Raw genomic sequence first — 14,753 nt, 5'->3', positions numbered from 1 at the left:
TACATGTCAGAACACAAGCTGTCTGGAGGTAGCTGTCCATCATTAAGTCAAAGAAGAAATTCTGAAACTTGGGACAAAAGCCGTTGGAAGGGGACAAGTAGAAGGATAACTGAACTGGTTCAGGCTCCTGATCACAATGGCAATGCAATTTTACAAATCGATTACTTTATAAATATGCGCACATTTTGAAAATGAATAAATATCAAGCAACTAAAATGGTTAAGAAGTCAGTGAGACCCTATTTTAGAGGACTTCTGAATTTTTCATTAAGCTCACCTTTTGAGATGGAGGATTAGAATATCAGTAATTTCTGAAGTACAGCAAAACATCAGCATGGTATTACTGTGTTTGGCATCCGTGCAGTAAGCCTTTTCTCTACCAAAATGATAGGATAATAATGATTTAGGGTCAAGGCCCACTTAATGAATGGTCTCGTGGCTGGAGCTTGCCGAATATGGATTTGAAAAGCAGTTGGAGAGGAGAATGTTGCAGAAACTGTGTGAAGAGTGCTCCCATCAGATGGGCCATGCCGAGGTATATTGTTCATTCTGGAAGAAGGCCCTCCAAGGAGGGAGAACCCAAGAAAAGCAGAGGTGTGTGCATTTTGGTCAGCTTAGAGGCAGTCTCATGGGGAATGGACCATGAACAGAGGCTAGTGTGGAGATGATGCCACCCAGTCATCCGGGTCTACAGACAATGGATGTGTTGCTTTGAGATGTGGAAGTAGCAATGTCACTGAAGATTGAATCGGCTCTGAGAGGCCATGGCTGATTTCTGAAACATGATGGAGGAGGATGTGAGCTCTGTTTCAACTGGTTGTTATTAGATTCTAGTAATTCTCAAGTTTACATCATGATAGTGACAGATTCCTTTTTCAAGTGGTCAACTAGTGGATCAATTCCTGAACGAATGTGGATGGTCAGGCAGAGAGTGCCAGAGGCTGAAGTACCATTTTTGGCTTTCCCCATTGCAAAGTCTCATAGACTGCATTTGTGACCATCGATACTCCCAAGATCAGCAAGCAGCCTTCATTAATCAGAAGGATTTTGTTCCTCCATTGTCCATATATCTGATTTCCTCAAAATCCAACTTTTCTGTGAAGGATTAAAATAAATCTTTATTTGGAGTTTTTTAAATATATTTTCTCAAGGGTTACTTATTGATTTTTCTTTCCAGCAGGTCAGTTTTCATTCTCATTAACTCCTTTTACTAAGTGATGCATTCACATTGTAACATTATCTTTTGTATTCATGTGAATTTTTTCCAGGCTTTTGTTCTTTAGGTAGACAAGATGTGAAAAGACTCTACAGTATATAACAGCTTGATCAATTTCAAGTGAAATATTAATCAAATCAAAATAATATGCTAACAATGTATTAGTGCTGGATTTAAAAACACACTTTTCAAAGTAACAATGTTATTTGGCAACACATAGTTAGCCAAGTGGTTCAAAACCAACTAAAACATTCAAAAACACCCTGTCCATTACCTCAATAGAAAATCCGAATTTTCCAAAACATAACGAAATTAGATTAGATTCAATTGAACAAACAGGACAGGCTCAAATATTTTAGGAAAGTTAGTGCAAGACCAAAACAAGGTTGCTGATTTTTCATCTTGCTTCTTCTCCAATCCAAAAATGCCATCACCATCTAAATTAAAATGTAATGGCCATTACAGGCTGCTGCTGTTGCTTGGAGACCTTGCCCCTGCTCCTCTAGTCTTGGTTTCTGTGTTTCCAGCGAATGCTGCTTGTGTTTTCTGGTTTTTCTTCTCTTAGACCTCGTCTTGGATAATGCTGAAAGTCTCCGGTCAAAATGGGTTATTGTGAAGATTAGTTACTTCAGCTCCTCCAGTGATGGGTCTACTACCCTCTGCCCTTCCTACACCTCCAATCATATCTTCTGTTTGGAGGAGCAGCAAAAGTACAGGAGGGATGAAACCTGGTACTGGAGCAGCTGGGATGAAGAGACAAAATCTGCAACTGGAGGAGAAGGTACTCACTGATTCTGACTCATGCTGTCATACTCCTCCAATCAAACGGTACCCTGTTTTCTTGCTACCTGTCCCCATACCTTCAGTTGTTCAGCCCTGGACCAGAACAGCCATAAAGTATGGTAACATTGTGTGGGCATGATCTGTCTTGAGTTTGCCATCTCAGTCTTTTTTTTTCTTTTTCAGGGCCAATGATAATGTTTCAGCGATGATGAATATGCCTCTGTCTCCATATATTTTGAACCCTGGTCTGTGACCAGTTGATCCTGCAGGCATGTATTCATTGTCCGAATGCAGTCACATCACACTTGCTCCCACGTTTTCGAACAATTCCCCTCCATTGAGTGTCTACTATGGCTACCTGCTGAAAAAAATGCTGTTGAAACCAAAGAGGAAGCCAGTGATCAAGACAGAGAAATGTTATAATGCATGACAAGCAGTAAACATAGACCAGACCATTAGTTTCCTCAAAATGAGATTTGGTCAAACTAATCAGGTGGCATACTTCAGTATGTCCCAGTCTCATGGATTCTGATCTGCTGTCCTTTTTACAATCTGGGGCTTCAGGCGGGGGAGGCATTGGGTGCTGAAGATGTCAGAAGTGAGGATATTTACTGATCATTGTACATCATTCAGCACCTTTTGATATAGTGAAGTAGTTGGTGTGTCTTATGCAGCAAGATCTGGACAATATCCAGGCTTGCACTGGTGAGAGGCAAAGTAATGTTCATGCCATATAAGTGCCAGACAATGACAGATTCTCGCTTATTGGAGATAAATTGTCTCACTTTGACATTCAATAACAATACTGTTGTTGAATCCCCCATTATCAACGTCCTGGGAGGTAATCATTGACCGGAAACTGAACTGGACTAGCCACAAATACTGCAGCAAGAAGCCAAGTCAAAGACTGGAAATTCTGTCATGAGTAAGTCACCTCTTGACTCCCAAAGCCTGTCCACAATTTTCAAAGTACAAATGAAGTGCATATGAAATAATGCCAATTTTCCTGGATGTGTGCAGCTTCAACAACAGGCAAGAAGCTTGAAACCATCCAGGACACAACAACATGTATCATCAACACTCACCTTCAACATTCAAATCCTTCACCAATGCACAATGGCAGCAATATTTACTATGCGCAACATGTATTGCAACAAGGCTCCTTTGACAGCACAGGTAGGAACAAATTACTGCAGATGTTGAAATCTGTAGTGAAAACCAAAAATGCTGGAGATCACAGGTCAGGCAGCATCCATGGAAGAAAAGCAATCTCTGACGCTTCATCAGAACTGAAGCGAAGTGTGGAGGGGGCAGCATTAATGCAGTAGTGTGGGGGTGGGGGTGAGTGGAGTTGCTGTTGGGGGAGAAAGGATATTCATAGTTCATATTAAGTACTGAGAGAGCAAACGTGCCTGTGAAAGCGAATTTTGGCAAATACTTTGTTGAACACCAACAGTGAAATGGAAAGCAACCAAGAAATGCATTGGTGAAAGAGACAGTATGTTCGAAATCCCTTAAGGTGACCACTCAGAAACAAACCACCAGGTGCTTGGTTATGCCCCTACACCCCAAGTTCGCCTCCAAAGATTTCACTCTTTAATAAAGTCTTAAAGCGATATGTGGACATTTCCATTGCAAGGATTATGCTAGTAACTTGTCTATTGCTGTGATTTCTTAGAATTATCTGAACGTAGTCCACAGCAAAGATGAAATAATTACCAATAGCAGAATGTACTGCTATAAGCAGTACACCATCCTGACCAGGAACTGTATCAAAATTCCTGGAACTTGTGGGTGTACCTGTACCAGGTGGACTGTAGTGATTCAAAAATGCAGCTGGCCATCCCTTTTTCAAAGGCAGTTGGGGATGTGCAATAAATGCTGGTTTGATGAGCAATGCTCACATCAGTGTGGTGTGCAAAGCATCCATTGACAAGGAGGAAACAGAAGAGGATCACTTTCAATATCTTCTAGACACAAGAGACAATTTGAAAGGCAACAGAATTTAGGTACATGGAAGCACAGAAAGTACTGAAGTCATGCATTCCTCCTTACCTTCACCACTCTAGCCATTTACATCTTAGAACCTCAGTTCGGGTATGCACACAAGCCACACATCTCTGCTGGAAACTCTGACCCCTGTCATCCACCAACACCTGATGTATTTATGATTTGCAAATGATGAGTACACAAGCCCTCATCATCCCAGACAGCCCTTGAGTCATGCATAACCTTCCCTCGCAGTGCCAGACGATAACACGGAATGGAAATTTTCATAAACAAAATCAGACATTTGCTACATTACATTACGTGGAAACCCCAAATTATTGTCTAGTCACATGTCAAGCCCAAGTGAATCTAGTGTATTTTCTTAAATCTCTTGTGTGGACTTCTGCACGATGCTCCCTCTTTGCTACCAGCTGCAGTGGAGGTGGGCTGCTGACCTTGTCCTCTGACCTGGGAAGAGCTACAGCTGCTGTTCAGTCTGGTCTGAAGCCTGGTGGGCCCCATCATGATGCAGGACTCCTCCCATCTCCTATATTGCAAATATCTGAAACTCTGATAACACTGAGGAGCCACTGTCCATGGTAAATCCTTTAGAGGTGCTTGCTGGAGCAGAAGGCAATTGCAACTTCTCTTGCAAGGCAAATCTTTCCTGCTGATATGAGAGGCTTGAGGACCTGGTGGAGACGTCGGGTGTCTCATTCGCCTCTTACCTTTCTGGTACTTCCTTTTGCTTAGGACAAGGTGCTGGTATGCAAGTCTTCATATCTCCGACAGGGACTGACTAGTCTGCTTGATCTAGGGCCGTCTGAAGAATTTGTTTGCAATAAGTCATGGTGTCATACAACATGAAGATACCCTTCAGTCCAATTCGCCCATGCCAAACCAAGTTTCCCCAAATTAAACTAGCTCCGTTTGCCTGCATTTGGCCCATGTCTCTAAACATGTCCTATTCATGTACCTGTCCAAATGCCTTTTAAATGTTGTAACAACCTGCACCTACCACTTCCTCTGGCAGTTCACCCCAAAGATGAACCAACCTCTGAGTGAAAAAGTTGCATCTCAGGTATCTTTAAATCTTTCTCCTCTTGTCTGAAAATATACTTAATAGTTTTGAACTCCCCTACTCCAGGGAAAAGATCCTTACTGTTCACCTTATCTACACCCTCAATAACCTCATGAACTTCCAAAGCTCCAGTTTGAAGAAGTGATAAAGAAGAATGAAGGTGGAGCAGTAGACATTGTTGATATGGACTTCAAGACATTCAACAAGATTCTGCCTGGTAGATTGGTCAGTATGGTTAGATCATGTGGAATCCAAGAAAGGTAACCATGTGGATACAAAATTTGCTTGAACGTAGGAGACAGAGGATGGTGGTAGAGGATTGTATTTTGGGCTGGAGGCCTGTGACTAGTGGTGTGACACAAGGATTGCTGCTGGGTCCATTGCTTTTTATCACTTATATAAATGATTTGGATGTTAATATAGGAGATGTGGTTAGTAAGTTTGTAGGTGACACCAAAATAGGTGGTGTAGTGGACAGTAAAAGTTATTTCAGTACAACTGGGCCTTTGATGGAGATGGCAGATGGAGATTAATTAAGATAAATGTAAGCTGTTGTGTTTTGATAAGGCAAACCAGGGCAGGACTTCTGCATTAATAGTAGGCCCTGGGGAATGTTGCTGATCAAAGAAACAGTTGTTGATGCATAGTTCCCTGAAAGTGGAGTCGCAGATAGATGGGACGTGAAGAAGGCATTTCGCATGCTTTTCTCCATTGGTCAGTGCATTGGGTATAGGATCTGGATGTGAGTTTGCTCGCTGAGCTGGAAGGTTAGTTTTCAGACGTTTCGTCACCATTCTAGGTAACATCATCAGTGAGCCTCCGACGAAGTGCTGGTGTTATGTCCAGCTTTCTATTTATCTGTTTAGGTTTCCTTGGGTTGGTGATGTCATTTCCTGTTCTCTTTCTCAGAGGATGGTAGATTGATTTGGAGCCAATGTGTTTGTTGATAGAGTTCCGGTTGGAATGCCATGCCTCTAGGAATTCTCATGCGTGTCTCTGTTTGGCTTGTCCTAGGATGGATGTGTTGTCCCAATCAAAGTGGTGTCCTTCCTCATCTGTATGTAAGGATACTAGTGATTGTGGGTCATGTCGTTTTGTGGCTAGTTGATGTTCATGTATCCTGGTGGCTAGCTTTCTGCCTGTTTGTCCAATGTAGTGTTTGTCACAGTTTTTGTAAGGTATTTTGTAAATGACGTTCATTTTGCTTGTCTGTGTAGGGTCTTTTAAGTTCATTAGCTGCTGTTTTAGTGTGTTGGTGGGTTTGTGGGCTACCCTGATGCCAAGTGGTCCGAGTAGTCTGGCAGTCATTTCCGAAATGTGTTTGATGTAGGGGAGAATGGTTATGGTTTCTGAGCCCGTTTTGTCTGTTTCTTTTGGTTTGTTGCTGAGAAACACCAGCGCTTCATCGGAGGCTCGCTGATGATGTTACCTAGAATGGTGACGAAACGCCTGAAAACTAACCTTCCAGCTCAGCGAGCAAACTCACATCCAGAACCTCAACCTGAGCTACAAATCTTCTCAAAACTCGCCATTGGGTATAGGAGTTGGGAGGTCATTTTGAAGCTGTACTGGACAGGCCACTTATTGAACACTGCATTCAATTCCGATCTCCCTTTGATAGGAAGTATGTTATTAAACTTGAAAAGGCTCAGAAAAGATTTACAAGGATATTGCTGGGATTGGAGTGTTTGAGCTGTAGGGAGAGACTGAATAGGCTGGGGCCTTTTCTCACTGGAACATTGGAGGCTGAGAGGTGACCTTATAGAAATTTATAAAGCCATGAAGGGTATGGATAGAATGAATTGCCAATAGAATAAGAAAGTATGACAGCCGGGAATGTGGAAACAGTTTGTAAGAGCTTTTATAATATCAAATATAAAGGGAGAGTAACTGAAGTTAACATTGCTTATTTGGTCAAGTCAGGAGAAATAGTCATGGTTAATGAAGAAATGATCAGACAGACATTGAACACATATTTTGATTCCATCTTCATGCAGAAGGCTCAATAAGGCAGTCGCAAATTGCATCACAGTAATACCATTAGCCAATGGGGCTAATACACGTGAGAAACTTAAGATAGTATCGACAGAGAATAAATTTTGGAAAAATTCAAGAGGCCAGAAACTTTAATGAATTATCACATCTTGATGGCCTATATCCTGATGTTTTAAAATAGGGAGCTTCAGAAATAGTGGATGCGTTGATTAGATTATGCAAAATTTCCTATGTTCTAGAACAGTGCCAGAAAAGTGGATGTCAGCAAATATAACACTGCTATTCAAGAACGAAGGGAGGGAGAAAATTGGAAACTGTAAGCCAGTTAGCTTGACGCTCGTTATTGCAAAATTTTTGGAATCTATTATTTAAAAAGTCTTAATGCATTATTTTTATTCACTTATGGGATGTGAGTGTTGCTGGCTGGACATGCATTTATTACCTACACTTAGCCTCACTTTTCCAAGTGCAACTGAGCCGTCTTCTTGAACTGCTGCAGTCCATTTGCAACTCCTAATAAGATCAGACTGCCAGCAAGATTTGTGAAATGGTAATGGTGTTTGACAGAAGACTATAATAGTGCATTGCCACAAGGATCAGCTATTTATAATTAATTATTTAGATGAAGAGACTGAGTAATGTATATTCAAGTTTGCTTATAAATTTGGGTGGGAAAGCAGGCTATGAGGAAGGGCACAAATAGGCCTTGAAAGATACAGGCAGATTGTGAATGGGCAATAAGGTGGGAGATGGAGTATATTGTGGGGAAATCATTCACGTCAGTAGCAAGACAGAAAACATGTTTTTAAGAAGCATGAGACTTTACATGTTGATGTTCAGAGAGGCTTGGATGTACTAGAAGGAATGTAATATTGGTGTGCAGATTCAGCGGGTAACAAGGAAGGCAAAAAGTTGTTGATGTTTAATGCAGGGGCACTGAAATACAAGAATGAGGAAGGCATGCTATAATTGTATAGGGTATTAGTAAGATAACATCTGGAGTACTGTGTGATTGAAGAAAGGTTATACTTTTGTCAGCATTGGTAAAAATCATGGCCGTTAGATTGGTTCCTAGATAAGAGGCCCAGTTTATTCGGTCTATCTTATCTGGAATTTGGAAGAGTGAGAGGTGATCTCATTGAAACATACAAGATCTGAAGGTGATTCACAGGGTAGACTCAATTGTTTCCCCTGCTGGGAAATTTTGACAGGGAGCTACAACTATAGGATAAGGGTTCAATCATTTAAAACTAAGGATGAAGTTCAATCACTAAGGCTGATGCAAATCTTTGGAATTTTTTGTTCATTTGTGGGATGTAGCTGTTTCATCACTGATTGTATTTAAGGCTGTTCAGACAGATTTTTCATCTATCATGAATTCAAAATATGTGGGGAGCAGATAAGAAACTGGAGTAAGGGAGAAGCTAAGCCCTAATTGTATTAAATCGCTGAACGGCCTTGAGGGAGCCATATGATCAATTTCTGCATTTTTAAATTTTCGAATGCTCTTGTTATGTGTTGTCCCTACATGTTAACTTTGCCTTTTGTGTATAAGTATCCAAACCCCTTCAACATTAACATCATTGCTCACCGATTTAAAAACAAAAATCTTCTTTCCCTGCTTTTTTCCAAAGTGCGTAGCATCACATTGCTCCACCTTATACTCTATTCACCATCTTCTTGTTCAGCTCTTCACCTGTCCCATTTCAGATTATGTGTCCTCCTCACAACTTAATTCTCCACCTAGTTTTGTGTTGTCAGAAAACTTGGGTATGTTAAATTCAATCCCTTTCTCTAAGTCATGAATACAGATTGACCTTCCTGTCATCTCCTTTCATGTACAATGCATCCGATACTTAGTGCATTATTGGAACAGCAGAGTGAGGAATGACAGAAAATAGATATTAGTTCCATAACTTATATCTTGCCAAATCCTTCCAGTAAAGTTCATGGCACTTTTTTTTGTACACGTGACTTTCCTTACTCCAACCTGTTCTACCTTGCACGATTATTGCATTTTAAAGCACCAGCCTGGGCATTATTACAGCCACTAATGGTGCATAATTGTGCCTCACAGCTGATTGTCACAGTAATTGTTTTAGGCACCTCATTGGATGGCTACAGTCAGTTGTTAAGGTGCTGTTTTAATTTTGCTTTAGAATTATTTTAGAATAGAACTGTAAACTTTGTTCAAAATGATTTACGCTCAGTTATTTTGCAAGTGCAACATGAGTCTGGCTCTAATCTGTCAAATGTGCAAAGCACACGCACTTGCAAGGCTGGGCACTCACTCCTTTCTAGTTCAGGTTTTGATAACAGAATTATATTACACATGTTTGGTATCTGTGTGAAGCCATTAACTTGTACTGTCAATGTATTCTAAAATACCCTTCATATAACAAGTCATTTCTATTCTTAGGAAACCTGGAAATTAGAAAGTGATATCGCACTTATGAGATTCCTTTCAGTGGAGTTTTAATGAAGTTCTAACTGATTTACTTTAAATCCATCAATACCTCTTAATAAAGAGGAAGTTTATTGAGCAGCATCTCTCCTAACTTGCATTTTGTATATTATTTGACTGTACGAAGTCTAAGTCATGCAATTAAAAGTATCAAAGTATTACTATTTGTGTACTGTAATTCTGTAACAATATCTCCATCTGTGGTTTATTCTTCATGTAATACGATAATATTGAACTCAACTGTTTTCAAAGATGACCTGTCAATTATTAACAATGCAGATTATGCTGATGTAGATGTGCTGCATGGCCTAGTCAGAAATAGCTTTCATCAGGGAGAATTTTCCAGAAGCCACTTGGGTGAGTACATATGCACAGATGAGCATTATATGATGTGAAGTGTTTAAATTGTCAAAGAACTTTGCTCTAGGCAGTATAATGGCTGTTCTACGCTAACTGAATCTAACAGCAATGCATTTGGGCACAGCGCACAGCACTAAACAGATCTCTCTATCTAGGATGTATAATCTACTTTCTGTATTAATACTCAAAAAAAAATTGTTTGGGGCAGTAGGAATTAAATGAGACTTTAGATGTATGAAAGAAAACTGCACTAAATCTACTATAGTCCCACTTTCTAGCACTTGGCCTATAGTCTTGAATGCCGTGACATTTCAAGTGCATATCCAAGCTTTTTAAAGGGTTGTGAGATTTCTCACCTCAACTACCCTGCCAGACAATGCATTCTCAATTCCCACCACTGTCTGGATGAAAAGACTTTTCCTCTGTACCTCCTACCTTACTCCTTATACTTAGGCTACCTTATTATTGACCCTTCAACTGAGGGGACCAGCTGCCTTCTAGCCACTCTGTTCATGCCCTTCAATCTTATACACCTCAATTAGGTCCCCTCTAATTCTTCCCTGCTCGAAAGGAAACAACCCCAACCTTATTCAGCATGTCTTTATTTCTAAATTGCTCCATCGCAGACAACATGTGTTTGGCAATCTCCTTTTCACACCCTTCACAGATATCGGATCCTACCTATTACGCAGTGACCAGACACATCCATCCTGTAATGTGGTGACCACTAATAACCCGAATAAAATTATTTCTAGAGGAATAATGTGGGGCTTTTAATCCAGTACAATGCTTATAGTATTGTAAATTGAACCAAATATCACACTTGTTTTTTGCAAAGTTGTTGTCCAGGAACCACAGCAGATGTTGCCCTTGAGGCAGGAAATGTATGCCATGAAAGTCCTTAGAATTAATACCAACAATGACAGCTCCTAGTAAAACACATCGTTCTACTTTCAGTTGGCTTATAAACGTTAATTCTGTTGGTGGAAAAGAGGGAGCGATTTTTTCACTGTTGGCATTGGCCATCATACTAACTCACGTTTCATTCTCCCATGGACATTAAAAATAGCCCTTCTAGTGACCTGTGCCACATGCAAATAATTCTTATTTTGTCCTGGGATGTTTTACCATTGTTTTCTTCCCTTGTCTGCTAAAGTTCAAGAATTCTGCAGGGGTAATTTTACAGGTACTACAACTCCAGTGTTACCTCATTGAAGTAATGTAGCTAATTGTGTCTTCACATTGTTCAGTTATTGCAACATAGCAGCCAAACTTAATCCTGTCCCTTGAGAAGTCTGCACATTTTTAACTCTAGCCAAATGATCTGCGCCAGTCAGTAGTGCTGGTGCTGAGTTCACCTGAACCATCAGAGATGGACGCTGTCAAAGTGCCATGCTGTGCAATATGTTCACCCACTGAATCTTTGGCTTTTATTTGCACTGTCCCTGCCAAACCCTTTCTGCTGGAGCTATAACTAGACTGTCTGCCTATACTTATAAGAGCACCTCTGAAAATGGAAGAGGTCAATCATAATTGGAGATTTAGATATTTCTTTAAACAATTTAAGGAAAATCTTTGGGATGGCCAAACAGGATAATCTTTCTTTCTTGTCTGTCACTTAATCTGTCACTTTCTTTCTCCTATTGTTGGCATTAAGATATAAGTTCTTTTGGGCTGTGCCGATGCAATAGTAGTATGAAAAGTTGTCAAAGACTTGTCCGGTTTCTGCATTATGAGAATATGAATTTGCCTGAAACTTGTTGGTGTAGTGGAGGAAGGTGTTATAATTTGCTCTGGTAGAGCACACTAACATGCTCTGTCTTCATTGCTGGACTTGGAGCACAATTCCTGCTCAGCTTTCTTCTACATCAGTAATCTTGCAAAATAGTTGTATTACCAATAACCAGGAGGCGGGACACAGTTCGTAGCAAATTTTCTGGTAGCTAAAAACTGTCAGGCTTGGCTTAATGGTTACAGTCTTGCACCTGATTCAGAATGTTTTGGGTTTAAGATTCATTCCAGAGTTTTGATCACATACCGAGGCTGATTCTCCAGTGCTGCAATCAAAGGAACTGTTTCTTGATGCATTAAACAGAAGTTTGCCCTTCAGGTAGCTGTCAATAATCCATATCCATTTGAAGAAGAACACAGGAGTTCTTCTGATCTCCAACCATTATTGTTGTGTGTAAATTGCATGTTGCCTACTTTACTGCAGTAACTGTTTTAGTAGCACTTCACTAGTTGTGGAATGCTTTGAGACATTCCAGGAATGTATTTGCAGATCTTTGGCTTTAGACTGCATCTAACATTGTATTTAACCAATTATAGACCTGCAAAAGGGTGTCTCCTTTCTTATAGGTATTCAATAAGTTATTGAAATCTATAATTACGGATAGAGTAACTGAACACTTTAAGAAACTTAAGCTGATTAAAGAGAGCCAGCATGGATTTGGAAAGTGTATATTATTAACAAAACCAAAATTTTTGAGGAGGTAATTAAAATAGTAAATGGAGAATGTCTATCAATGAAGTTTATATGAACCTTCTGAAAGCACTTAGTAAGGTTCCTCATCAAGAGACTGTAAGATAACATTATAGTCATGGAATTGAAGGCAAGCTATTGACTTGGTTAGACAGTAGACAATGTTGAATGATGGATAAATCCAGGAGTTTGAAGTAATAGACTAGAGGCCTTCCACAAGGATCTTTTCTCATCCTCAGCTATTCGCTCTATATAAATGATTGTAAAGCATATTGCCCAAGTTGTATATTTACATATGAAAGAAGATACATATGAAAGATTGGTGGCAGGATAACTACCGTAGATAAGAGTATGAAAGTACGAAGAGACATTGACAGATTGATAAACTGTGGCAGATGCATTTCAATGCAGGTATGGATAAGTTCATCAATTTGTCATCAAATCAAAATAGACATTATTACGATTTAAGTGTGAAAAGGTAGGAAATAATGAGATCTAAAGGGATTTAGGGCTCCAAGTACACTGGTCACTGAAATATTGTCAATGGTTTCAAAAATTAGTCAGAAATGTTAATGGGATGTTAGACTTTACAACCAAAGTCAGAGAATATAAAAAGATTGAGCTTTGCTGCAGTAAACCAAAGCACCAGTTAGACCACATGTTGTGTACTTGAGCAATTCTGGGAGGGAGGGCACCTTCAGAAACTGTATATTGTTTGAGCACAGTGCAGACTATTCAGAATGTTACATCGGCCCAGTGGTGAGACTGCGTGAATAAATTGCATAAAATGTGTTCATATTTCCTGGGCTATTGCAAGGTAAAGACTGCTTTGATTGTGTTGTTTATGATTTTGAAAGGAATTGGGAAAAGTAGACAGAAATCTTTTCCATTGTTCGGGATGTTTCAGTCAAGAGGACCCAAGCCATCCGAGACAGTCCATCTGTGTGCATGACTGGGTAGTAGAGGTGTGGAACTCCTTCTCTTCCCTGCGCACCCACCACCCCCCACAAAAAAACAAAGCAGTAAAGGCTAGCACAAGGAATAATTTTAAATCTGAGGAGGATAATTTTCACTGTCTTAGTGAATAAAAGAAAACTGCAGAATAATTATATTGATACAAATCTAGCATGAGGTTTGAGGAATTGATCATTATATAACTGCTGGTACCCTGTATTAAATACTGACTGATTAATTACTTATCTGTTTGTAATACAATAACAATAACAAAGTTATTACTTCTTTACCACCAAATCACCCTTGTTCACTGATTGAAAGCACTGAATCATAGAATCCATACAGTTTGGAAGCAATCTGTGTGGCCCATTGTGTCCACACCAACCCTCTGAAGAGTACTGAGATCCACAGCCCTACCCTATGTTCCTCATGGCTAATGCACTTACCCTGCACATTCCTCGACACAATAAGCAATTTAGCATAGCCAATCCACATAACTTGCTCATCTTCAGACTATGGGAGGAAACCACTGCATCTGGAGGAAGCCCATGCAGAGATGGGGAGAATGTGCAAACTTCACAAAGACGGTCACCCGAGGGAGGAATTGAACCCAGATCCCTGGCACTGTGAGGCAGCAGTGCCACTCAACTTCTGCACCTAACCTTTATTTCATTATTCCTTCCAATGACCATTTGGTACTGGGGGTGAGGCTGACTACAATCTGCCTCTATGAAGCTGTATTGGCACTGAAGCTCTTTTTAACAGCAAGGGTTTTGTAATTTCTTTGTCTGTAGTGTAACCAGTAATGGTTCAGCAGTTTACAAGTAGTGTCTTTGTGGCTGACTTCAACTTTAGTGCTGTGTGTAGCATGAGTCAGTGGTTCTTATTAAATCACTCAAAAGATTATACGACAAAATTCTTTTGCACCCAGATTAGTTATTTGATGAACAATGCATAGTTTCTTTCCTGCTTCAAGTCAAGTTTCTTATTTATACCACACACACAACTGTTGTTTGTTTTTTTTTTGTAGTTTTTTTGTACTTTTCAAGGTGAGCATGTAAGGCACTTTTTCCATTGACTCTGAATTTGTATGACTTTCATACTTGTGATCACCTCTCCATGCCAACGGAGAGATAAGTGGGCAAAGAAGTTGCTTTTATCCAACACTTACCAGCGTAACTTAGCTACTCTTGATGTCCTGTTTGTTCCAGGATTGTTACTATGGGCAGTTTGTGTAACTTCTCCTATACTGGCATCATAAAATTCACTCTCTGGTGATGTCATGAATCTTGTTCTTGCCACTGGAATGGAACTTAATGCTGTCATAGTTGAAGAAATTGTGCACAGATTGGACACTCATATGCTGCCTCAACTAGCTGTTTGCTTCTGTTATGTAAATTATTTGAAATTACAATAACATTAAGCTTAAT

General features: G+C 40.0%; 1 protein-coding gene across 5 annotated transcripts in view; it reads left to right on the top strand.

Annotated features, from left to right (window-relative positions):
• rhobtb1 (Rho related BTB domain containing 1) overlaps window positions 1–14,753 on the top strand; it is a 74,295-nt gene that overhangs the window by 4,502 nt on the left and 55,040 nt on the right. For 2 of the 5 annotated variants that reach the window (XM_048551405.2, XM_048551404.2), the window contains exon 2: window positions 1,781–1,996. The exons of the other annotated variants lie outside the window; for them this stretch is intronic. The gene's annotated coding sequence lies outside the window, so the exon portion shown is untranslated. The remainder of the gene's footprint in view (window positions 1–1,780; window positions 1,997–14,753) is intronic. 5 annotated transcript variants of the gene reach the window in all.

Source organism: Stegostoma tigrinum, chromosome 20 (genome assembly GCF_030684315.1).
Source record: "Stegostoma tigrinum isolate sSteTig4 chromosome 20, sSteTig4.hap1, whole genome shotgun sequence".
NCBI lineage: Eukaryota > Metazoa > Chordata > Chondrichthyes > Orectolobiformes > Stegostomatidae > Stegostoma > Stegostoma tigrinum.
Note: the sequence above shows the minus strand (reverse complement) of the source record. Positions and strands in the feature narration are given on the sequence as shown.